Below are 24,320 nucleotides of genomic sequence, written 5' to 3' on the forward strand. Positions count from 1 at the left end.
GGGTGGAACCGAGAAATAAGAAAGGGATAATCACCTTAAGTATAGCCGTAATATTATCCCTAATCAAAAAAAACGCCACTCCCTCCCCTCTCTTGCCCCCTTTCAATCCTTCCTCTCGCATATATTACCCTGGAACATTAAGCTGCCAGTCCTGTCCATCCCTGAGCCATGTCTCTGGAATTGCAATGATATCCTAGTCCCATGTTCCTAACGATGCCCTGATTTGTAATGCCACTTGCATTGAAATAAATGCAGTTTAATTTCTCAGTCCTACCTCGTTCTCTGCTCTGTTCCTGCCTGCCCTGGTGTAATTGACAAGCTCGTCTTCCCAACTATACCAGTCTCAGACTGATCTCTTTCCCCACTATCTCCCTGGGTATCAATTCCAAACCCCTCCGCCCCCAACCTAAGCAGCTCGAGCAAACCTCCCCATCAGTATATCAGTTCCCTTGCAATTCAGATGCAACTGTCCCTTCTTATACAGGTCTCTTCTACCCCAGAAGAGATTCCAATGATTCAAAAATGTGAATCCTTTTCCCCTCCACCAGCTCCTCAGCTACACATTCATCTGCTCTACCCTCCTGTTCCTACTCCCACTGGGACACGGCACTGGGAGTAATCCAGATATTACTGCTGTAGGAGTGACCGCTGTCTCTGAGGCAAGAAGACTCTGAAGGCCTGAGCAATTCAGCAGGAACAGCAGTTTATTCCAGCGGGAATCGATTACAGCCAGGAGAGGAACTCCAGACCATCACACAGGACAATCCAGCTCTCTCTGTCAAACACCCGCACAATACCAAACTTACACTTTCTGACATCAAAGTTATGGCAGTCTACAAACTAACTGTTATTGTGCAGTTGATCATATCAAGTCCACAAGTCAACCAACTGGGCGATGATTACATCAGGTCTGTAAATCAGTTGACGAGGAAGTTAATTCCATCAGGTCTGTAAATTAGTTACATCAAATTTACAATTCAATTAACTCGGCATTTTGATTACATGAGGTCATTGTGTATTACATATCCACCTGTCGGATTCAAACACACGGTGCCTGGTCGCTGATGTGGTCACTTGTTTATCTTGTAACCTTTGTCCCTGAATATCCTGTGATCTGCTGAGGTTCTGTCCTGCTCACCCATATCAGTTAATCATTCCCAATGTCTCCGTGGGCGAGCTGGCGTGTCTTTACTGATACAGAGAGTCAATCACCTTCAAACATCTTATTCTATGGGTTGTGTGAGATATTGTACTATATGTTTCTTTATTTTTATATTAAGGCCCTTTATTTGCCAACCCACTCACAATCGCTCGGTATTTACTCCTTCCGCATTTCATTCAGTCATTCATCAAACTGTGGTCTCCCCACTCCCCAGCGCACGATCTCACCCGAAACGATGAAAAGATGAGAATACTAATCCCCCTCAGAACCATCTACCGGGACTTGAACAGCTGGCAGGACATCAAACAAGTTGTCTCCATCAGCACGGACCTGTTAGATACAGATTGAATGGGGTCCCTGTCCCCTTTAAGAAAGTTACTGTCAAATCGCGCCTCCGTGAAATGGAATGAATGAGGGAGGAGACCTGCAATAGGGAGTGAAATCTCAAAACCCAGCCGCGGGAATCCGTTTACTGAGCCCTCTGCTTTTATTAAGTACATATATAATTTCTGATTTGGTTAAATCATATAAGCCTGATATTCTTTCTCATACTCTCTACCCTAAAAGGACTCACACCCTCATCCCCCTCCTACAACTACCCTCCGGGATCGACTTTTTAAGTTCCTGCCTAAATTCCTACTTTTACTCCTCAGGACCTCGTCCTTTTCCCATCCTGTATCATGGGTTCCAATGTGTACAGCAACATCCTGCTGGTCCCTCTCCCCTTTGGGAATATTCTGCACCCTCTCTGAGATAGTTCTGAATTGTCTGTAGTGAGGGGATATTTGAATAACTGCCTGGACCCAGTTTGGAAGCTCTCTGGACAGATTTCAGAGCCCATCATTGAATCACTCTTTATTGGAGGGACAGTGAGGTGCAGCAGCACTATATTTGAATTCAGGCCTTTCCCGAAGCCGTTTTCAATGTATTTGGTCGGGCAGTGTGTTGGGAAGGTGACTCAGCTGGTTACTTTAGTTCCTGAATTGAGAAATAATCGGGTGTGTACTCTGATTATTGAAGCAAACGAGAACTAAATTTAGTTCCGCTTGATTTTAAAATTGAAAGAAATCAAGAGGTGTTAACTCTTTCTTGTATAACACTTAAAACTGACCTGCAGTATATTCCTCACAAACTAATCGAGCAACAATCGAACATGGTCACACTCACAGAATCCCACTTTACAGACAATGTCCCAGACAACACAATGACCATCTCAGGGCAGGTCCTGTCCCACTGGCAGGACAGAGCCAGCAGAGGGAACAGCTCCGTGGGATACAGTCAAGAGGGCTGTGCTCTGGAAGTGCTCAGCATTAATGCCAGACCCCATGAACCCTCATGACATCAGGTTAAACATGGACACAGAAACATTCTGTGTGTCTTAATAAGTATTAAGGTAAATAAGTCCCTGGGTCCTGATGGGATCGATCCCAGAATATTGAGGGAGACAAGAGAACAAATTGCTGCAGCATTGACAGACATCTTTGTATTCTCTCTGGCCACAGGTGAGGTCCCAGAGGCCTGGAGAATAGCTGATGTTGTCCCATTGTTGAAGAAGGGTAGCAGGGATAATTCTGGGAATTACAGAGCTGTGAGCCTTATGTCAGTGTTAGGGAAATGATTGGAAAATATTCACACGGACAAGATCTATTTGCATTTAGAAGAAAATGGATTTATTAGTGACAGACAGCATGGTTTAGTGAGGGAGAGGTCGTGCCTTACGAACTTGACCACGTTTTTTGAGGAGATGATGAAGATGATTGATGAGGGAAAACCAGTCGATGTTGTCTACATGGACTTCAGTAAAACCTTTGACAAGGTCCCTCATGGCAGACTGGTACAAAAGGTGAAGTCACATGGTATCGGGGGTGAGCTGGCAAGATGGATTTTCCTATTTAGAACTGACTCAATCATAGGAGACAGAGGGGAGTGGTGGAGGATGCTTTTCAGAATGGAGGGCTATGACTAGAGGTGTTCACAGGGATCAGAGCTGGAACCTCTACTGTTCATGGCCTTTAAAAATAATTTGGAGGAAAATGTGACGAGTCTAATTAGTACGTTTGTGGAAGATACAAAGATTGGGACGATACAAAGATTGGTGGACTTGCGGATAATGAGGACGATTGTCAGAGGATACAACAGAACATAGATCAGTTGGAGGCATGGGCAGAAAAATGGCAGATGGAGTTTAATCTCAACAAATGTGAGGTGATGCATTTTGAAAGGTCAACTACAGCTGGCAATTATATAGTGAATGGCAGAACCCTTCGGAGCATTAACATGCAGAGGGATCTGGGTGTACACATCCACAGATCACTAAAGTGGCAGTGTCACAGTGTCATAGAGTCATAGAGATATGCAGCATGGAAACAGACCCTTCCATCCAACTCGTCCATGCCATCCCAAAACAATCTCGTTCCACCTGCCAGCACCTGGCATATATCCCTCCAAACCCTTCCTATTCACATACCCATCCAGATGCCTTTTCAATGTTGCAATTGTACTAGCCACCACCACTTCCTCTGGCAGCTCATTCCATTTTCGTAAAACCCTCTGAATGAAAAAGTTGCCCCCTAGGTCTCTTTTATATCTTTCCCCTCTCACCCAAAACCTATGCCCTCTAGTTCTGTACTCCCACACCCCAGGGAAAAGACTTTGTTTATTTATCTCATGATTTTATAAACCTCCACCCCTCAGCGTTCGACGCTCCAGGGAAAGAAGTCCCTATTCAACCTCTCCCTACAGCTCAAATTCTCCAACCCTGGCAACATCCCTTCAAATCTTTACTAAACCCTTTCAAGTTTCACAATATCTTTCCAATAGGAAGGAGACTGGAATTGCACACAATATTCCAGCAGTGCCTTAACCAATGTCCTGTACTGCCACAACATGACCTCCCAACTCCTATACTCAATACTCTGACCAATAAAGGAAAGCATAACAAATGCCTTCTTCACTAACCTATCTACTTGACACTACGCTTTCATAGAACTATGAACCTGCACTCCAAGGTCTCTTTGTTCAGCAACACTCCCTAGGACCTTACCATGAATGTGTCTATCCTGCTAAGATATGTTTTCCCAAAATGCAGCACCTCACATTTATCTAAATTAAAGTCCATCTGCGACTCCTTGGGCCATTAGCCTATCTGATCCCATTGTAATCTTCACTGTCCACTACACCTCCAATTTTGATGTCTTCAGCAAATTTACTAACATGCTCACATCCAAATCATTTATATAAATGTTGAAAAGTAGTGGACCCAGCACCGATCCTTGTGTCACTCCACTGGTCACGGGCCTCCAGTCTGAAAAACAACCCTCCTCCACCATCCTGTCTTCTACCTTTGAGCCAGTTCTATATCCAAATGGCTAGTTCTCCCTGCATTCCATGTGATCTAACCTTGCTCTGTCAAAAGCTTACTGAAGTACATATAGATCACATCTACCGCTCTGCCCTCATCAATCCTGTTACTTCTTCAAAAATGTCAATCAAGTTTGTAAGACATGATTTCCCACGCACAAAGCCATATTGACTATCCTTAATCAGTCCTTGCCTTTCCAAACACATGTACATCCTGTCCCTCAGAATTCCCTCCAACAACATGCCCACCACCGACATCAGGCTCATTGGTCTATAGTTCCCTGGCTTGTCCTTACTACCCTTCTTAAACAGTGGCACCATGTTAGCCAACTTCCAGTCTTCTAGCACCTCACCTGTGACTATCGCTGATACAAATATCTCAGTAGGAGGTCCAGCAATCACTTCCCACAGATTTCCCGGGTACACCTGATCAGGTCCCGGGGATTTATCCACTTTTATGCATTTCAAGACATCCAGCACTTCCTCCTCTGTAATTTTTCAAGATGTCACCATTTATTTCCCTACATTCTATATCTTCCATGTCCTTTTCCATAGTAAATACCGATGCAAAATACTCGTTTAATATCTGCCCCATCTCCTGCAGCTCCACACAAAGGCCACCTTGCTGATCTTTGAGGGGCCCTATTCTCTCCCCAGTTACCCTTTTGTCCTTAATTTATTTGTCCTTTGGATTCTCCTTAACTCTATTTGCCAAAGCTATCTCATGTCTCCTTTTTGCCCTCCTGATTTCTCTCTTACGTATACTCTTCTAAGGATTCACTCGATCTATCCTGTCTATACCTGACATGTGCTTCCTTTCTTGCTGGTGGATAAGGGAGTAAAAAGGCCTATGGCATGCTTGCCTTCATTGGAATGGGCATTGAGTATAACAGTAGTCCAAAGATGTGTGGGTTAGGTGAATTGGCCAAGCTAGATTGCCCATAGCGTTCAGGGATGTGTAAGGTAGGCGCATTATTCAGGGGAAATGTGGAATAATAGGGGAGAGGAATGGATCTGCGTGGGATATCTTCAGAGGGTCGGTGTGGACTTGTTGGGCCAAATGGCCTGTTTCCACACTGTAAGGATTCTATGGTTTCTATGATAGGCATGTTATGCTTCAGCTTTGTAGAACTTTAGTTTGGCTGCACTTGGAATATTGTGTCTAGTTCTGGTCACCACACTACTAGAAGGACGTTGATGCTTTAGACAGGATACAGAAAAGGTTTGCTAGGGTGTTGCCTTAGTATTAGTGGTTTTAGCTATGAAGAAAGTTTGGATAGACTGGATTTGTTTACATTAGAATGTAGAAGTTTATAAGATTGTGAATGGCATTGGATGAAGTCGAAATATGAGGTTTTTTCACAGGTTGGGGCGTCAATTACGAGGGGCACAGGTTCAAATCACAAGGAGGGAAGTTTAAAAGAGATGTGCAAGGCCCGTTTTTCACACAAAGGGTGGTGAGTGCCTGGAATGTACTGCCAGAGGAAGTGATAGAAGCAGACACATTAGCAGCATTCAAGGGAATACCTGGACAAATACACAAATAGGAAGGGAATAGAGGGATACGGATCCTGGAAATGAAGACAGTTTTAGTATGGAAGGGTTAGATTAGATTAGATTAGATTAGATTACTTACAGTGTGGAAACAGGCCCTTCGGCCCAACAAGTCCACACCGCCCCGCCGAAGCGCAACCCACCCATACCCCTGCATTTACCCCTTACCTAACACTACGGGCAATTTAGCATGGCCAATTTACCTGACCTGTACATCTTTTGGACTGTGGGAGGAAACCGGAGCACCCGGAGGAAACCCACGCCGACACAGGGAGAATGTGCAAACTCCACACAGTCAGTCGCCTGAGGCGGGAATTGAACCCGGGTCTCTGGCGCTGTGAGGCAGCAGTGCTAACCACTGGGCCACCGTAACAGGGTAAGCGCAGGCAGCGCAGGCTTGGAGGGCCGAAGGGCCTGTTCCTGTGCTGCATTGTTCTTTGTTCTTCTCTGTTCAGTGAGCTCTTTCTGCATTTAAAACACTGCAACAGGGATGCTATGAAACAACTCTAGGTCGCTGAGATACAGGCTCACCTTGGAGGATACAGTCCCAGATGTGGCTTTCCCAGACTAGTGCACATGGAAGTTTGAATATTGAGTTTTACTTTTAAAAAGACACCTCAGCTGGATACTATTGAGACAAAAATTTCAGTGCAATCACATTTTCAGAATTCCAGTGTCTTTCCAGTCAGATCACTACTTCGAATCCCTTGATTAGATTCCAGTCCGTAACTCACTCCGGGGTATTAATTATTCTAGATATAAACCTCTTGGAGCACACCAAAAAGAAATCACTGGAGAACCGCAGCAGGTCTGGCAGCATCTGTGGAGGGATAAGAGAGTTACTGTTTCTAATCCAGGTTAATTGGAGTTTTGAAACAAGGATCCCTTCCTCCCAGGAACTGAGACTTCTCTGAACTGCTTCCAATGTAAGTATATCATTTTCATAAAGGAAACCAAAACTGAGCGCAATATGTGGTCTAAACAGTGACCGTGCAGTTGTAACAAGACTCCCTCCTTTATTACACTACTCCCTCCCTGAGGGGTAACATTTTCATGCAGGGGGGGTGTGTGTATGGAATGAGCTGCCAGAGAAAGTGGTCCAGGCAGGTACAATTACAACATTTCGAAGACATTTGGACAGGGACATGAATAGGAAAGATTTAAAGGGATAAATAAATATTGAACTGTTTCCAGAACACTGAAAGTAAATGTAATCTTGAACAACTCTATTACAGTCCTTGTCCAGAATTGCATGTGAGACAATCTATTTTACTGAATTTGCCTGCGCCAAGGATGTGTTACTCTATTGGAGCAGTTGCTGTTTATGAGATAAATAACCCATTATCCTGCTAAGTTTTCCAATAGTTATTCCAACACTTCTTTTTTTTGGCTGTAATTTGATTTTGATTTTATTGTCACATGTATTCAGTACAAAGGTACAGGAATACAGTGAGAAGTGTATAATGCACCATCTTCGGGACAAATACTTCGGCACAGAATCTTAAGAAGAAGGTATTAGATTAGATTAGATTACTTACCTGGTGGAAACAGGCCCTTCAGCCCAACAAGTCCACACCGACCCGCCGAAGCGTATACGACCCAGACCCATACTCCTACATTTACCCCTTCACCTAACACTACGGGCAATTTAGCATGGCCAATTCACCTAACCTGCACATTTTTGGATTGTGGGAGGAAACCGGAGGACCCGGAGGAAACCCACGCAGACACGGGGAGAATGCGCAAGCTCCACACAGAGAGTCGCCTGAGGAGAGAATTGAACCCGAGTCTCTGGCGCTGTGAGGCAGCAGTGCTAACCACTGTGCCACTGTGCTGCCCACAAGTATGAAGAAAGAACAATGTTAAAAATTCAACAATTTTTATTTTTAAAGTAAATATACTATAGCATAAAACACACGATGTAAGTTTAAAAGTTACACGTTGCAGACATTCTTACTTTTAAGTGGAAAATAAAGGAATAAAGACGCAGGTTCAAACATTACAGTCTTTCTTAAGTGCTTAATCTCATTTGGACCGCACTTCAAAGAATCACCTTGAGATCAGAGGTCCGTGCTAAGGCGACAGCTGGCCAAGAGACTGCATATGCTGGGCCGAGAGATCACTACACCAGGCCGAGAGATCATCAGACTGGGCTGAGAGATCATTAGGCTGGGCCAAGAGATCACCACACCAGGCTGGGAGATCATCATGCTGAGCCGAGAGATCACCATACCGAACTGAGAGATCACCACACCGGGCTGAGAGATCATCACAGCGGGCTGAGAGATCACCACACCGAGCTGAGAGATCACCACACCGGTCTGAGAGATCATCACACTGGGCCGAGAGATCACCACAGCGGGCTGAGAGATCCCCAAGCCGGGCTGAGAGATCAACACGCTGGGTTGAGAGTTTGCCACATCAGGCCGACAGATCACCATGCCAGACCAAGAGATCACCATGCCAGGCTGGGAGATCACCATGCCAGGCTGAGAGATCACCATCCCCCCAGCTGAGAGTTGACCATGCCGGACAGAGAGATCACCAAACTGGGCTGAGAGATCATCACGCTGGCGAGCTGCGAGATCCCCACACCCGGCCGAGAGATCACCACAGCCGGCCGAGAGATCACCACGTCAGGCAGTGACATCAACACACCTAGCCAAGAGACAGCACATGCTCAGCCATTGAGAGAGCGGCACCTTGGGCCACTGAGAGATTGCTCAGCTTGGCCGAGAGACTGTCAGGTTGGGTTTGTGCACAGTCTGAGGCCAGGAGTCCCATGGCCAGGAGAAGAAAGAAGAGAGGAGAAAGATCAAAAATGGAAAAGCGAAGAAGGAAAAGAGAAAAATGAAAAGGAAAGGTATGTGTGTGTGGACTGGGCTGCTGGGGGAGGTGGTGGAGGCTGGTACAATTGCAACATTTCTGGGGCATCTGGATGAGTATTTAAGTGGGAGAGGTTTGGAGGGGTGTGGGCCAGGTGCTGGTGAACGGGACTTGATTGATTTCATCTAATACAATTATTTTCTCTCATTTAGTTTGAAAATCCCCTTTTCAAATGAAGGAGGACTCACAGAGCTCCCATCTGCAGCATATGAGACAATGCTGAAGCAAACCAATATTCTGTTCCTCCTTCATTGAGCTTGAATAGTATGTACTACTTCGATATTCAAGTAATTCTCTTCTTTTCAACAAGGCTGAACTAATCCCACTAATTATCCCTCTAATCTGCAAGGGCACATGGCAATGCTGCAGTTGGGAATTTGCAACACAGGGGTTGACATTCTTAAGAGACCATAAAGTGCGCTAGGCCTGTATTCTATAGGCCAAGAACTCATGGGAAAGCTACGTAAAAATAAATTTTCAGGGAGTTTGTGCAAAAGTTTATCAACTGTAAAGTAGTGATGGTAGGAGTCATTTTGGGAAAGCAAATATTAGCAGGAATTATACACTTAATGGTAAGGTCCTAGGGAGTGTTGCTGAACAAAGAGACCTTGGAGTGCAGGTCCTTGCACCTTGAACGTAGAGTTGCAGGTAGGATATGATAGTGAAGAAGGCGTTTGGTATGCGTTCCTTTATTCGTCACAGTATTGAACACAGGAGTTAGTTGCAGCTGTACAGGACATTGGTTAGGCCACTTTTGGAATATTGTGTGCAATTCAGCTCTCCTTCCTTTTAAAAGGATGTTGTGAGACTTGAAAGGGTTCAGAAAAGATTCACAAGAATGTTGCCAGGATTGGAGGATTTGAGCTGTAGGGAGAGGTTGAACAAGCTGGGGCTGTTTTCCCTGGAGCGTCGGAGGCTGTGGGATGACTGTATAGAGGTTTATAGAGTCATGAGGGGCATGAATAGGATAAATAGACAAATGGGGTGGGGGAGTCCAGAATTAGACGCCATAGGTTTAGGGTAAGAGGGGAAAGATATAAAAGAGACGTAAGGGGCAACTTTTTCACACAGAGGGTGGTACATGTATGGAATAAGCTGCCACAGGGTGTGGTGGAGGCTGATACAATTGCAACATTGAAAAGGCATCTGAATGGGTATATGAATAGGAAAGGTTTGGAGGGCCGGGTGCTGGCAGATGGGGCTAGATTGGGTTGCGATATCTGGATGAGTTGGACCGAAGGGTCTGTTTCTGTGCTGTACATCTCTATGACCCAATGACCCGATGACTCTAAATGGGCGGAGTGGACAAGCTCGATCTCAGGTGTCCTGTTTCACCTCTATCTTGGAATTGTTGCTATTTTAAAATCACTATTTTAACTGCAGTGTAAGAATAAAGTGCGTGTTGCTTCAAGCCTATCAATTTGTCCAATTGAATTGCCTCTGGAACACAATGACTTACACTTGCCTTTAGAAAATAAGAAATAACTATTCTTTCGCTAGTTGTTCTTACTCCTTTTTACTTAAAGAACCTCTTTGGATGCATCCTAACCTTCCCAGCCAAGGCCATCCAATGTCCCCTTTTTGCTTTCCTGATTTCTTCTTTAGTAAACCTCTGTATCCCCTGTATACATCCAGGGATTCCCTTGGTCCCAGCTGCCGGTACCTCAGCCATACCTCATTCGTTTTCTGGTCAAAGCCTCAATATCTCTTGTCATTCAGGGTTCCCTATTCCTGTCAACCTTGCCTTTCACCTTCATAGGAACATATAGATCTTGAACTCCAGCGAGCTCACTTTTAAAGGCCTCCCACTTGCAGGAGGTCCCTTTACCTGCAAACAAACTACTCCAATCAACCCCTGCAAGCTCCTGTCTAATTCCATCAAAATTCACCTTTCTCCAATTTAGAACTTGAACCTGTGGACCAGTTCCTCTCCATAACTACTTTAAAATTAATAGGACTGGTCCCAAAGTGCTCCCCCACTATCACCTCCATCGCCTGTCCTGCCCTATTTCCCATGAGTAGGTCGAGTTTTGTCCCTTCCTGAGTAGGATCCTCTATATACTGCTTGAGGAAACTTTCATGAATGCATTTAACAAATTCATTTGCTCGCTTGAACCTATTCCACTCTTTCATAGGTTTATGGCTGATAAGTCTATGTTTTGCGTTCCCATCTACCCAATGTAACCTTAGATTCTTGTTATGCAAGGAAATAAATCTACCTGTGACTTTAAAATATCCACTGTCCTCACCTCTCCCACCTTCTGGGACAGACAATTCCAAAGTTACACACCCAAACAAAGAATTCTCTTCATCTCCGTCCAAAATGTGTGACCTCTACTAATTTTATAAACATGGTCCCCAATTCTGAACTCACCCACAAGAAGAAACATCCATTCCACATTCACTGTGTCAAGATCATTTAGAGCCTTTATACAGTTTGATCAGATCACTCTTAACTCGTCTAAACTCCAGCAGAAACAAACCCAGTCTGAGCACTTAACCCGATTGCACAAGCCATTCATTCAAAGTATTCATTGAGTAAACCTCCTCTGAACTGTCTTTAATGCATTTACATCCTCTTTCAAAATAAGGGACTGTTGAAGTGAATTATACGGTCAGGGTTAAATAGACATTATTATACTGTAGTAATAGAAAAACAGCAGGTTTCAATTAATGAACCTTGTACCAAGTGAACCTTATGCATCCTCGAGGTTAGTGTCAGCAAGAGTCTCCAAACAGCAGTTAGTGCCATCAAGTCATTCCAGACAGGCCTTGGGGCCAGAAGAAGTTTAGAGGCAGGGAGGTGATGGTCACTGACAAAGGATGGGGCAAAACATTGACAGACAGGGTGGGCGGCACGGTGGCACAGTGGTTAGCACTGCTGCCTCACAGCGCCTGAGACCCAGCTTCAATTCCCGCCTCAGGCGACTGATTGTGTGGAGTTTGCACATTCTGCGTGGGTTTCCTCCCAGTGCTCCGGTTTCCTCCCACAATCCAAAGATGTGCAGGTCAGGTGAATTGGCCATGCTAAATTGCCCGTAGTGTTAGGTAATGGGTAAATATAGGGGTATGGGTGGGTTGCACTTCGGCGGGTCGGTGTGGACTTGTTGAGCCGAAGGGCCTGTTTCCACACTGTAATGTAATCTAATCTAATCTAATTTACTAAATGATCTCTGACTGAGTGAAGTCTAATGAATCTTGGGAAATTCAAAGAATTTGCATTAATGCATCTACAACCGAATTAACAACCTCTTTTAAGACTCTGGGATGAAGACAGAAGGTGATGAGACCTATTATCAGTTTGACTGAGTCCAGCCTCCTTAGTGACTGTAATTACATTGTGTTCATCCCTCCCTCCTACTTCCTGACTTACAGTTGGGTTGACACTGAGGAGTACATGCAGTATTCTCCAGGGAGATGCTTGCTCATGCATGGGTGAATGCGATTGGTTGAAGTGTTTCAATCATGCATCTTCTTTCCATGTCTGCTCAGTTTCACTGGATGTTGAGATTTGGAGGGATAGAGTGAGGGTGGGAGAGAAAGTCTGAGGGTGAGAGAGAGATTGTGACCTGGAGAAGAGAGAGATTGATGGTGGTTGGGGCTGGTGGACATGGTGCGGAGAATGGTGGTGATGTTCAGACTCAGAGAGGAGGGAAGAGGGTGAGGGAGATTGGGATGATGATGCAGACAATCTGGAACTGTGCATGTGCTCAGTTCTGAGTCAGCATGCAGACACAGTTGGCCTGAAGTTTCAATGTCAGCAAAACAGTGTCTTACCACTATTACCGAAATGCTTTCTGTATCTTCTATAGTGAAGATAGAAGCAAAGTACTTATTCATTTAATTCGCCATTTCCTTAACATCTATGGATGAAGGATTTATGCCTGAAACATCGATTCACCTGCTCCTTGGATGCTGTCTGACCTGATGTGCTTTTCCAGCTCTGCACTTTTTGCCCCCTATCATCTACCAATAACTCCATATTCTCACTCGCCAGAGGATTGACACTCACATTGCGTACATATTTTGTTTTTAAATACCCATGGAAAGTCTTGCTTTGTTGTTTTTAAGATTTTGAGTTGGGTTCTGAGATTCCAATTTCCTCCTTCTAATTAACCGTTTTCTCTGCCATGCTTTATTTTCTAATCAATCATCTGACCTGCCACCCATCTTTGCAATATCCTCAAGTTGTACGGTTTCTTCAATTTTTCAGTCAACCACAGAAAGCGAGTCCTCCCTTTAAAGTCTCTTGTTTCAGTCAGAATATACTTCATTTGAATATTCTGAGGTATCCTCTTAAATCTCTGCCATCACTGTCTCTACTGATCTCTCTCTGAGCCAGTTATGCCATTCACTTCAGCTGGCTTCGTTTACAAGCCCGCAGAGTGGACCTTGTTTAATTTTGAAATACTTACCTCAGAGTCAATCTTCGTCCATTCAAATTGGATTTAAAATTGAATTATATTGTGATGTCTGCTACGTAGGAGAGCCTTTACACTGAGATTGTTTCATAAATCCTGTCACATTACACAGTATCAATAAGATGATAATAACATAACCTTCTGTCTGGTTGCTTCAGAACACGCAGCTTTAAGATACTTTCTCGAAGGTCATCAATAACCTCTCATCCACGTTACTGCTGCCAACCTGATTTACACAGTCTTTGTGTAGATTCAAGTCAGCAATGATGACTGCCATCTCACTATCACAAGCAGCCAATATGTCTTCATCAGGGGGCCTATCGATCAGCCCCTTGAGTGGCTGCTTTCCCCTAACTGTCCTCATGCTGTATTTATTTACATCAATGTGTGCTATGGATTTGTTTAAGTTGACACAAAAGCTGCCCACTTTCAGATACAGAGCTATTATTTTGATTTGTTTAAATACAAACATATTGGACAGGCTCATATGAACAGAAACCATTTATATTTGTATCTTGGGAAAACGGTCTGTCTTTATGTTGCTCATCAAAAGAAGCCAAAGTCTTTTCAACAGGGCAAATGAGAGGGATTTAAATTGCATGCACATTTCCAAAACACAAACTTTCATGTCTGGAAACTGAGCTGTCTGAGTTGATGTTACTCAGCAAATGAAGATTAAAATATCTGCTCCAAAATGGGGGTGGAAGAGCTGCTTATTGAAGCCAGTGGAGAGAAAGCAGAGTTAACATTACAAGTCCAATTCTGCAAAAGGGTCAAAATGTTAACTCCATGGGTCTGGCAGCATTTGTAGAGAGAATGCAGAGAGAAATATCCAGCAATTTCTATTTGTGTCTCAGATTTCCAACATCCACAGTTCTTTCTTTTATATTATTGAAAATAGTGACTGTCCATTTGATTATCTCCTGTTTGCAATATCTAATTTATCCAGACTGCATCATAATCCAAACTTTTAGCACCAAATGCCAATGAGCATTCAATGGGCATTCAATACTGTCTCACATGCCACCTGACTTACTGTCTGTCTGGCCTGTTGCATTAGCCCTTGAGTAAGTCAGTTACGCAGCACAGCAACAAAGAGAGTCAGTATTTCACAAGTTTACAGGTGGACAACAGACTTATTAAGTGTTAGTCTCGTAGTGATTGGCTATTTGAACATTTTATATTGGACAATTGCTGAGCATTCAGGTCCTTGATAACCAAATAAAATGGAAGGAACTGCAGATACTGTAAATCAGAAACAAAAACAGAAATTGCTGGAAAAGCTCAGCAGGTCTGGCAGCATCTGTGAAGAGAAATCAGAGTTAACGTTTTGAATCCAGTGACCAGAAACCAAACTTTGGTCTCAAGAATTCTGGTTGGAAATCCATCAAATGTGACAATTCTGTCCCCGACCCAGAGTTCTGATCTCTGAAACTCTCTAGAGCAACTTGATGGAATGTGACTGTGACAGATTCATCGCACATAATCATGGAATTCTGTCGCTCAGCTGATACAGAGCTGCAATCTTCACAGAAGATTGTTGTCAAATCTATGTGTTTCCTGAGTCACATCCTTCCTTCACATTTCAGAGGATGGCTTTGATAAATAAACGAAGATTGGATAATGCAGATTGCTGAGCTGGTACAAGGATGAGCTGGTCATTCTGCCTGGAGTGTATCCGGATTGTTGGGAAAAGGGGCAGTATAATCAGGCCTGACTCGATTGTGTCAATGCATTTCAATGGGGGTAATTGTGTCTGTTTGGGGGCAAAAGCTGGATGGTTGAGGTTGAATTGCAGAGTCCAGTTGGTGGGAGTAATTAGAATGTGTGGGTGGTGGTGTTTTCTGGTCAGTTCTGGTTTGGAGGATGGTTCTAACAGTCAAGGTGTTTGACAGGTCAGATAAGGGGAGGGTAAGGGGTGGGGCTGAAATCAGATGATCCATGATGTATGTTTGTAGTTTCAGCTGACAGGGTTCGGAGGGTCTGGAAGTTTGTGGGACTGGATCTGGAGGTTAGCTTACTCACTCGGTCACTGAGTATTCAGAAGGTAATGTGTGGGTTTGGATAGTAATCACATGGACAAAGGAACAGAATGATAGATGGGAAAGGGGACTCAGTGTGTGTGATGATGCTATCAGGAGTTTAGTTACCCAAGAGGTGGTTGAAGCCTAGATTTAGCAAACAGCTGCCAGGAAACTAACGAGGACTTTGCAATGTCTGTGACTGAAACTCAGTGCAGAAGGCAGAGGATTGCTTTGAAATGTCTAAATAAACCAAGGTAGGATATCACAGGCTGGGGAGCTGGTACACAGGGAGCTGGGTGTTAAGCCTTGGATGTCCTTGATGGTCAGGGAGAGGGGTCAACAGAGGGTCATGGGAATTTGAAACGTGCAAGTCATATCATCAGGATTTCCATATGTATCTTACTTACATATCTAATCTTTAGTGATCCAGGGACCATGATAGTTCCAAAATATCCCATATCACTTCCATCTGTGTTTCAAATGTCAGCACAGAGAAAATATTCACTGTCCTGTGTCCTCAGCAAGATTTTATTGCTCACTGTACAAAGTATTTATTGTTGAAATAAAACAAATTCTAGAAACAGGTGCATTGTTCATTGCAGTTTTATTATGTTCAGAGGGAAGGGCAGACTAAACTCAATGATGAAACATTCTTGCAATTAATTTATTTTGTTTGTTTGCCTTGTTCTGAGCCAATGGAAATGCATTATTTTCAATTGTAGCTTGATTTGGCTTGGTAGCTGGGCTTTAATTGCAAAACCCTCATATTAATTCCCAAAATTTACACAGGCTTTAACTGATTAAACTGTAGCCATTTGAGTAGGATCTGGCCCTTGTACAAAACTTGAACATGAACATTAGTCCTGAGCCACCAGAACAGAACTAGTGGGAGGTTCTGTCATTCAGAGGAGACCTTAAATTGTCATGAAAACTGAACATTGAACTCAAAATGTTAACTCTGTCTGTCTTTCTTTCCACAGACGCTGCAAACTTGCTGCATTCCCTCAGCACTTACTCTTTTTCCTTGTTTTAAATTGTCTCCCACCTGCACTCTCAAATGTTTTTATTGTTTAATGTATCAGCCATGGATTACTTGCAAACAGTGTCCCCTAAGACACAGATATGAACAGCTTTATCTTCAGATCTGACTAAAGGCAAAAACTGTGCATGTTGGAAATCAAAACAAACATCGAAAATGCTGGAGAAACTCAGCAGGTCTGACAGCATCCATGGAAAGAGAAACAGAGTTCTTAGGAACAGCCACACTAGACTCAGTGTTAACTGTGTTTCTCTTGCCACAGATGTTACCAGAGCCTCTGAATTTCTCAGGCATGTTTTGAATTTGGTTCTTTCAGATCTCCAGTTCCATCTGCAGTTCTTTGTTTTCCTTTCTATTTGCAATGTATTATAAAATATTTCAAAACACAAAGTAAAGTCCCATTTCCTATTCAAAAACTGCAGTCATTCCAAAAACAAAAAAAAAACTCAGCAGGTCTGGCAGCATCTGTGGAGAGAAATCAGGAGTTAACGTTTTGGGTCCAGTGATCCTTGCTCAGAACAAAATCTGTCAATGATTTTTCTTACAAACTAGCACAATATAACAAATAACCATTAGATTAGATTAGATTACATTACAGTATGGAAACAGGCCCTTCGGCCCAACAAGTCCACACCGACCCGCCGAAGCGCAACCCACCCATACCCCTACATTTACCCTATACCTAACACTACGGGCAATTTAGCATGGCCAATTCACCTGACCTGCACATCTTTGGACTGTGGGAGGAAACCGGAGCACCCGGAAGAAACCCACGCAGACACGGGGAGAACGTGCAAACTCCACACAGTCAGTCGCCTGAGTCGGGAATTGAACCCGGGTCTCTGGCGCTGCGAGGCAGCAGTGCTAACCACTGTGCCACCGTGCCGCCCATTATTATTCCAGGAGGCACATTCCACCTTTAAGTCATAGTTCCAGAAAAACATACCTAGATAATTATTAAGTGCTTTCAAGTAATTAGGACAAAACATATTTGTCATTAGTTCAAAATCCCATACATTTTACACACACATATATTTTACATCGAGTCTTTTGTAGCATCTCCCAGTTGAGGCGACCTGCAAATGCAGGAGAAAGTGAGGTCTGCAGATGCTGGAGATCAGAGCTGAAAATGTGTTGCTGGAAAAGCGCAGCAGGTCAGGCAGCATCCAGGGAACAGGAGAATCGATGTTTCGGGCATAAGCCCTTCTTCAGGAAGGCTTATGCCCGAAACATCGATTCTCCTGTTCTTGGATGCTGCCTGACCTGCTGCGCTTTTCCAGCAACACATTTTCAGACCTGCAAATGCATTCAAGCTGTCACTGATGCCTCTTTCTCCAGATTACACTTGATTACATCATTCACCCATAACAATGACAGCCAAGCAACCTGGGCAGTGGAATTCTCTGCCATCACTACCTTCCCTCAGCTGTAGGGTGCCATAGCCTGTACCCATATTGCTTTCAGACTGCCCTATCACCAACCTGCAGAGCTGGAGAGTGGAAAGGTTTTGTCACTTCAACAATGTTTAACTTATATGGAACCATCAATGCCAGAGTTTGAAGGATTGTTTCAGACCGTCTTGGAGCCGCCATGATGTTGATGTAGAAGACAAGACCCGAGATCCTGCCTCCTTCCAAAGTCCTTGGGCCACAGAAGAAGAGCTGCAGGGAATTAAATGAAAAATTCTCTAAATTTGGTTCATAACATGTTTCTTTTCTTGTTATTCTTTCCTGGGATGTGGCTTTTTTGGTAAGGCTGCCATTTGTTTTCCATCCATTATTACCTTTGAACTGAGTGTCTTACTTGACTATTTCAGATGTCAGTTAAGAGCCAACGGAATTGCCATGGATCTGGAATTTCACTAATAAACCTGTAATCTGAGAATCAACAATGGTTATATGGTCATCACAGGGTAGTTTTTAAATCCAGATTTTAGTGAATTCATATTTCACCATTACTGTGGTAGTATTCAACACCATGATTTCCAGAACAGTGGGTTAGTGCTCAGGATGACCACATGACAATAATGCCATAAGAAACAGGAACAGGAGTAGGCCCTTAAGTTCTTGATCCTGGTCCACCATTCTATAGGATTGTGACTGATCCAACATTCCTCACTTTCACCTTCCCTGGAAGCCTTGATTCCCTGACTGATCAAGAATCTATCCATCTCAGCCTTAACTATACACAAGGACTCAGCCCTGACAGGGGGCACTGTGACAAGGACTTTCAAAGACACAAAGAGAAGATATTCTTCCTCATTTCAGTCTTAAACTGGCACCCCTTGATTCTGAGACCATGCTTTCTGGTCCTAGACTCCCCCATGACAAGAAACCTCCTCTCAGCATTTTCCCTGTAAGACCCCTTAAGAATCCCATATTTTTCAGTTAGATCTTCTAAGTTCCAGTGAGTAGAGTTCCAACCTGTTTAGCATTTGCTATTTAGACAATGCCTGCTCTCTGGGGATTAGCCTAGTAGACCTTCTCTCAACTGCCTCCAATGAAATTTCCCCAAACAAAGGGACCAAAACTGCCCACATTACTCGAGACTGATAGAAGTTTATAAAAGAATGATGGGTATGGATAGAGTTGATGCTACTTGTCTTTTCCCAAGGGTGGGTGTTTCAAGACTAGGGGGGCACATTTTTAAAGTGAGAGGAAAGAGATTTTAAAAAGATGAGGAACTTTCTTTATGCATTGGGTGGTTCGCATGTGGAATGAACTTCCTGAGAAAAGGGAGGATGTGGGTACAATTATAAGATTAAAAGACATTTGGATAAGTACATGAGTGGGAAAGGGTTGGAGGGCTATGGGCCAGGAGCGGGCAGGTGGAACGTGTTTAGTTTGGGATAATGTTCTGCAAGGCTTTGTTGGAACAGACGGTCTGTTTCCATGTTGTATGACTCTGTGTGGTCTCACCAGTACCTTTGTCAGTTGCAGTAAGTCTTCCCTACTCTTACACTCCAATCTCCTTGAAATAAGGGTCTATGAATGTTATCAAGGTGCTAGTGCGTCCCTGAGGCAACGGCAAAATGAAGATACAATACTGCCCATGCTTCCATAAGGGCCATAGTTGAACAATCATAACTCAACCACTTCAAGCTGAGTTGGAAGCTCCAGTGGAGCATTGCAGTATAGATCAGAAATGGTGCACTATGCCTTTCTCAAGTGCAGTTGACAAACAGGGTGTGGACTGTCGGCAGAGGAAAAAGGGGATCAGCAGTAATCTTCTGAGAGTGAAGATGAAGATAAAGACAAGGACATTGAACAGGGTGAACATACATGAGAGCAGACATACCTACATTGTAGGGTAATGCACTGTCAAAGACAAGAAAACAGAAAGAACTGAATTGCAACACACGTCTAGGATGAATAAACTGGGTTTAGACTTCCACATGTATAATTGTTTTTGGTTATATGGTAGCAACCATGGTTTGGGCAAAATATATGTGGACCAAGTTATTTTTGTAATCATCCAACATTCCTGTTGCTGAGTAAATGTTTTCTTAATCATATTAATGTATGCTTGGTGAAGGTAAAGGTAAAGTCCACATAGTCTGAGTCAACCATGGGTTGTTCTCATTACAGAGAGATGTGTATGCTCAGTTTGTACTGTCTAGTATCTACACATCATAGACCCTTCAAACTGTTGAGGAGATAGCAGCAGTCAGTGAGAAAGGGACACTAACATAGCTTGCTGCTAAAGTTCGGTCGTTTTATAGCCTGCAGTCAAAACATGTAATTCAATGTAATGTCATCTCTCACAATAGTAAGTTAAGAGCATTCCAGAGGCATTTTATAAGAATGATCCCAGGAATGAAAAGCTTGTCACATGAGGAGTGGCTGAGGACTCTGGGTCTGGACTCAATGGAGTTCAGAAGAGTGAGGGAGATCTGATTGAAACTTACAGAATACTGAGACCCCGTGGTAGATTAGATATGGAAAGATGTTTCCACGAGTAGGAGAGACTAGAACCAGAGGACATAGCCTCAGAATGAAAAGGTGATGCTTTAAAGCTGAGAGAAGCTATAGACCGGTAAGCCTGACATTGGTGGCGGGCAAGTTGTTAGAGGGAATCCTGACGGATAGGATTTACATGTATTTGGAAAGGCAAGGACTGATTAGGAATAGTCAACATGGTTTTGTGTGTGGGAAATCATGTCTCACTAACTTGACTGAGTTTGTTCAGAGAAGTAACAAAGAGGATTGATAAGGGCAGAGCGGTAGACGCAATCTATGTGGACTTCAGTAAGGTGTTCAACAAGGATCCCCATGGTAGACTGGTTAGCAAGGTTAGATCTCATGGAGTACAAGCAGAACTAGCCATTTGGATACAGAACTGACTTTGAAGGTAAAAGACAGAGGGCGATGGCGGAGAGTTGCTTTTCAGACTCGAGGCCTGTGACAGTGGTGTGCCACAAGGATCGGTGCTGGGTCCACTGCTTTTCATCATTTATATAATGATTTGGATGTGAACATAGGGGATACAGTTAGTAAGTTTGCAGATGACACCAAAACTAGAGGTGTAGTGGATGGCAAAGAAGGTTACCTCAGAGTACAACAGGATCTTGATGAGATGGGCCAATGGGCTCAGGAGTGGTGCGTGTATGGAATGAGCTGCCAGAGGAAGTGGTGGAGGCTGGTACAATTACAGCATTTAAAAGGCATCTGGATTGATATATAACAAGAAAGGTGCAGAGGGATATGGGCCAAGTGCGGGCAATTGAGTCAAGATTAGGTTAGGAGAACTGGTCGGCATGGATGAGTTGGATTGATGGGACTGTTTCTGCATTGTACATCTCTATGACTCTGTAACCCCTCCACCCAGTACACTCCTCCCTATCTCTGTAACCTCATCCAGCCCTGACACCTTCCCTAATTCCAGAACCTCCTTCACCCCTTACACCCCACCCTATCTCTGAAACCTCCTCCAGTCCCAATAACCCTCTCTTAGCTGTAACATCAATTGCTCATTATCACTCCATGATGTCAGCCCTCCTGCGATTCCAGCCTCTTGAACATCCCCTAATTCCATCACTCCACCGGCCTTCAGCTGCTTGGGCCCTCCATGTTATCATCTCATAAGACTTTGAGCAATTTGCATTTCCCTTCTCTGATGAATCCTGTCCATTTTTCCTGGAAACAAACCTATGGATTTACTAGAGTAATTCAGGAAGGGTCCCTCAACAGCACCTTGTAAACCCAACATCAATATCACCTTGAAGACAAGGCCAGCAATATGACGCAACACTACTCCTTCTGCAGTTACTCTCCACTTCACCCTTAATCCCAACTTTGAAATTAACCATCCTTCCTTCAGTTTTTCTGGGACAGAATCCTGGAGCTTTCTCCCCATGTGACTTTGCATTTGTGGTCAGGGTTCTTAAAACACAAGGACAGTGGAGTTAAAGAGGAGAGTTCCTTATCATTTATGCCGTAGAGCTTAGGGGGATGGGTAACAAGGCTGTCCCAGTCAGTGATGCCCACTTCATGTGAATCCACAAACAAGTCTGTCATTGTGATGTTGCCATGGGAATGCACATTACATTCGTGTTCTGAGGGATACACAGGAACAGTAGGAAATGAGACTTGGTCGAATCAGTCACTGATGTTTCACATCAGTGTCCCAGGCGAGATGTGGACAGTTACAAGGGGAGTCAGGGTGAAACAATGCCTGCTGGAGTGTGATGACCTTCATTGTTCAGCTCTCTGAATATTGGAGTTGGGATGGTGTGCTGAGGTTAGACAGGAAGTTGGTAAGGCCAATTCTGGAAGACTGTGTCCTGTTCTGCTCACGCTGCTGTAGGAAGGATATTATTAAACTGGAGACGGTTCAGAAAAGATTCACCAGGATGTTGCCAGGAGTGCAGGGTTTGAGATATAAAAATAGACTGGAGAGGCTGGGGACATTTTACAAAGAACATTACAGCACAGGAACAGGCCCTTCAACCATCCAAGCCTGCACTGACACATTTTGCCTTCCATATTAAAATTGTCTTCACTTACAGGATCCGTATTCCCTTGTTCCCTTCCTATTCATGCCTGCTGCTGGATGCTTCTTGAAAGCTACAATTGTGTCTGCTTCCATTGTTTGTTCTGGCAGTGTGTTCCATGAACTCACCACCCTTTCCATGATAAACATGCCTCACATATCTCTTTTGAACACCCCCCTGACCCCTGCACCTTGAACCTGTGTCCCCGAGTAACTGACTCTTCCACCCTGAGAAAAGGCCTCATACTTTCCACCCTATCCATGCCCATTCACAATTTTACAAACCCCTCAACCTCCTGCATTCTAGTGGAAACAAACCCAGTCTATCCAATCTTTATTCACGGGTAAAATTCCCCCATTCCAGCCAACGTCCTGGTAAACATATTCTGTCCCCTCTCTGAAGGATCCACATCAGAACTGTACGTGTTTTTCACTGCAGCATAGGAAATTGAGGGGTGACCTTGTTGAGGTTTATAAAATCATGACAGTGAATGACAAGGGTCTTTTCCCTAGTGTGGGGGAGTTCAGACTCAGGGCCATGTTTGTAAGGTCAGAGGAAAAAAATTAAAGATTGAGGAGCAACTCTTTTTTCCCCAGAGTGGTTTGTGATGGAATGTATGTGGGCACAGTTACAAGCTTAAAAGATGCCAGCTCTTGATGCCAGTGATTTCTTTTCTCCATTCTGTGCTACTGAATGCCCAAATTTCTGTGACATGCATTTCCGGAGGACTAAAATGGCAAGGGAGTACACGTTAAATAGGAGGACCCTGGCAAGCACAGAAGATTAGACAGATCCTGGTTTGTGTGTCCAGCCATCCGTGAAGCCAGCAGGATAGGCAGGTAAGGGAATTAAGAAGGATCAAAGCCACTGAATACATGAGCAGGGAGGTGTCGTGTTGGAGCTTTACAGGATTTTGGTGAGACCACAGCTGGAATACTGTGTGCAGTTCTGGTCACCGCATTATAGGAAGGATGTGATTGTACTAGAGGGGGGGGCAAAGGAGATCCACCAGGATGTTGCATTAGATTGAGCATTGCCTAAACCTGCAGGAGTGTTCTGCTGTGTGTGTATGTGTGTGTGTGGGGATATGGTAACCCACCTAGCCTGGACATTATGGGCAATTCAGCATGGCCAATCCACCTAACTTGAACATCTTTGAAATCAGAGCACCCGAAGGGTACCCAAGCAGACAACATGCAAAACTCCACACAGCCACCCAAGGCTGGAATCAAACTCTGGTTCCTGGCACTGTGCTCCAGCAATGCTAACCTCTGAGCCACTCTCGGCCAGGGGCATTTTTTTTTTGGATTCATATCAACTTGCTGTGCTCAGGTTCACTGCTTTATTATGAACGGTCAAATCACCATAATTCCAATTTCGCATCAGAGAGAGAGAGAGATGACGGGTGGTGAAGTTTGATTTAATTTGATTTACTATTGCCACTTTTTTTCAAATAAATTCATGGGGTGGGGGGCACCGTTAGCCAGGCCAGTGTTTATTGGCCATCCCTAATAGCCCAGACGGCAGTTAAGAGTCACAATACAAACAGGTAACCACCTTCCCGTCTCCTGGTCTCTCTTCATCCAAGGGTTACCCCTCCCACATTGTTGTGGGCTCGATGGCAGGTTCCTTCCTGAAAGAGCATCCCAGCTCAGGCTGGGGCGTGGGTCCAATAGGACTTGGCTGGCTCTGTGTCTCTCTGGTTGTAGGTTCTCCGATTCAGACTGCACACCATCGCGATCCTCTCGTTTACTTCACCCGGGCAACACCGGTCCAGGAACGGCCGGAGAGAAGCAGAGACCGGGGAAGGAAACGCCTGTAGCCAGGCAGGCAGACAGGAGCGAGAGGAGCCCGGACTCCGACAGAGAAACAACGGAACATT

At 44.2% G+C, this 24,320-nt stretch overlaps 1 long non-coding RNA gene across 1 annotated transcript; it reads right to left on the minus strand.

Annotated features, from left to right (window-relative positions):
- Nucleotides 1-721: 721 nt before the first annotated feature.
- LOC148146283 (uncharacterized) lies at nucleotides 722-24,127 on the minus strand. Its single transcript, XR_015760753.1, has 4 exons — nucleotides 23,996-24,127; nucleotides 17,928-18,107; nucleotides 6,608-6,896; nucleotides 722-948 (listed from the first exon to the last, which is right to left on the minus strand). It is a non-coding gene; the product is annotated as an uncharacterized LOC148146283 (long non-coding RNA).
- Between the last annotated feature and the right edge of the window lie 193 nt (nucleotides 24,128-24,320).

Source organism: Chiloscyllium plagiosum, unplaced genomic scaffold (genome assembly GCF_037043375.1).
Source record: "Chiloscyllium plagiosum isolate Xiang-an unplaced genomic scaffold, Cpla_swu_hap1 HiC_scaffold_21, whole genome shotgun sequence".
Taxonomy (NCBI): Eukaryota; Metazoa; Chordata; class Chondrichthyes; order Orectolobiformes; family Hemiscylliidae; genus Chiloscyllium; species Chiloscyllium plagiosum.